This window comes from Anopheles moucheti, assembly GCF_943734755.1.
Source record: "Anopheles moucheti chromosome X unlocalized genomic scaffold, idAnoMoucSN_F20_07 X_unloc_9, whole genome shotgun sequence".
Taxonomy (NCBI): Eukaryota; Metazoa; Arthropoda; class Insecta; order Diptera; family Culicidae; genus Anopheles; species Anopheles moucheti.
Window position 1 is genome coordinate 395,001 of NW_026453603.1, and position 2,500 is coordinate 397,500.

Genomic DNA, 2,500 nt, shown 5'->3' on the forward strand with positions numbered 1-2,500 from the left:
TTTGGTGCGAATTACGGGCTTTTTGGTGCGACTTATGGGCTTGATAGGGCAATTTACGGGCTTTTTGGTGCGACTTATGGGCTTGATAGGGTAATTTACGGGCTTGTTGGTGCGACTTATGGGCCTGATAGTGCGACTAACGGGCTTGATAGGGCAATTTACGGGCTTTTTGGTGCGACTTACGGGCCTGATAGTGCGACTTATGGGCCTGATAGTGCGACTAACGGGCTTTGATAGTGCGACCAACGGGCTTGATAGTGCGACCTATGGGCTTGATAGTGCGACTAACGGGCTTGATAGTGCGACTTATGGGCTTGATAGTGCGACTTATGGGCTTGATAGTGCGACTTACGGGCTTGCTTTTCCATGTTTTTCGCATCGAGCTTCGGTTCGTTTCGAATAATTTTGTCCATGTTTTTCGTTTGCTACGAGAGGTTCGGTTCGTTTTCAGTTATCCCTGTGTTCATGGTTTTCGTGAGCTTCGATAGGTTTGGTCCGTGTTTTTGAGTACTCTTGTCCATGATTTTCGTGTGCTTCTAGAGGTTTGGTCCGATTTTCAGTACTCTTGTCCATGCTTTCACATGCTCTGATAGGTAGGTTCGTTCTCAGTTATCCCTGTGTTCATGGTTTTCGTGAGCTTCGATAGGTTTGGTCCGTGTTTTTGAGTACTCTTGTCCATGATTTTCGTGTGCTTCTTGAGGTTTGGTCCGATTTTCAGTACTCTTGTCCATGCTTTCACATGCTCTGATAGGTAGGTTCGTTCTCAGTTATCCCTGTGTTCATGGTTTTCGTGTGCTTCCATAGGTTTGGTCCGTGTTTTTGAGTACTCTTGTCCATGATTTTCGTGTGCTTCTAGAGGTTTGGTCCGATTTTCAGTACTCTTGTCCATGCTTTCACATGCTCTGATAGGTAGGTTCGTTCTCAGTTATCCCTGTGTTCATGGTTTTCGTGTGCTTCGATAGGTTTGGTCCGTGTTTTTGAGTACTCTTGTCCATGATTTTCGTGTGCTTCTAGAGGTTTGGTCCGATTTTCAGTACTCTTGTCCATGCTTTCACATGCTCTGATAGGTAGGTTCGTTCTCAGTTATCCCTGTGTTCATGGTTTTCGTGTGCTTCGATAGGTTTGGTCCGTGTTTTTGAGTACTCTTGTCCATGATTTTCGTGTGCTTCTAGAGGTTTGGTCCGATTTTCAGTACTCTTGTCCATGACTTTCGTTTGCTTCGATTCGTTCACTCTATTACTCTTGTCTGTGGTTTTCGTTTGCTTCGATTCGTTCACTCTATTACTCTTGTCTGTGGTTTTCGTTTGCTTCGATTCGTTCACTCTATTACTCTTGTCTGTGGTTTTCGTTTGCTTCGATTCGTTCACTCCATTACTCTTGTCTGTGGTTTTCGTTTGCTTCGATTCGTTCAGTCCATTACCCTTGTTTGCGGTTTTCGTTTGCTTCGATTCGTTCAGTCCATTACTCTTGTATGTGATTTTCGTTTGCTTCGAGTCGTTCAGTCCATTACCCTTGTCTATGATTTTCGTTTGCTTCGAGTCGTTCAGTCCAATACTTACCTTTGTCTATGATTTTCGCTCTAGCCCAGTCGCCCTGCGCTCTGGAAATCACATTCCAACTCTATCACCGATAGTGCTCACACCTTGGAAACCACATTTCACCCGGGGAACCTTAGGGTGGATTTTGAGCCTTTCGGGATTGCGAAACCATCATTTAACACTCTAAACTTAATTTCCGCAATCCCAGACGCACTTTCCATATGGTCTCCAAAAATGCGTGTGAGCTGACCTGGTCCCTTATAATAGGCAATGAACACGATTTTGGCAAAATATTTTTTTCAAAATTTTTTGACTCACCGGGTAAAATCGAATTTACTTGGGAAAAATGTTCTAGCAGGGGCCCTCCCATACAAATTTTTTTCTTCTCAAAAATGATTTTCGTTTCACTTTTCATACTCAGGGGAGTCTAAAATTGATGTTTTGAGTCACCATGAAAAAAATTTTTTTTTTGACCCGAGCTTGGGTCGCGACCCAAAAATCGACTCACTTGGGAAAAATGTTCTAGCTAAGGCCCTCCCATACAAAATTTTTTTCTTCTCAAAAATGATTTTCGTTTCACTTTTCATACTCAGGGGAGTCTAAAATTGATGTTTTGAGTCACCGAGAAAAAAAAATTTTTTTGACCCGAGCTTGTGTCGGCGACCCAAAATCGACGCACTTGGGAAAAATGTTCTAGCAGGGGCCCTCCCATACAAAAATTTTTTCTTCTCAAAAATGATTTTCGTTTCACTTTTCATACTCAGGGGAGTCTAAAATTGATGTTTTGAGTCACCGTGAAAAAAAAATTTTTTTGACCCGAGCTTGTGTCGGCGACCCAAAATCGACGCACTTGGGAAAAATGTTCTAGCAGGGGCCCTCCCATACAAAAATTTTTTCTTCTCAAAAATGATTTTCGTTTCACTTTTCATACTCAGGGGAGTCTAAAATTGATGTTTTGAGTC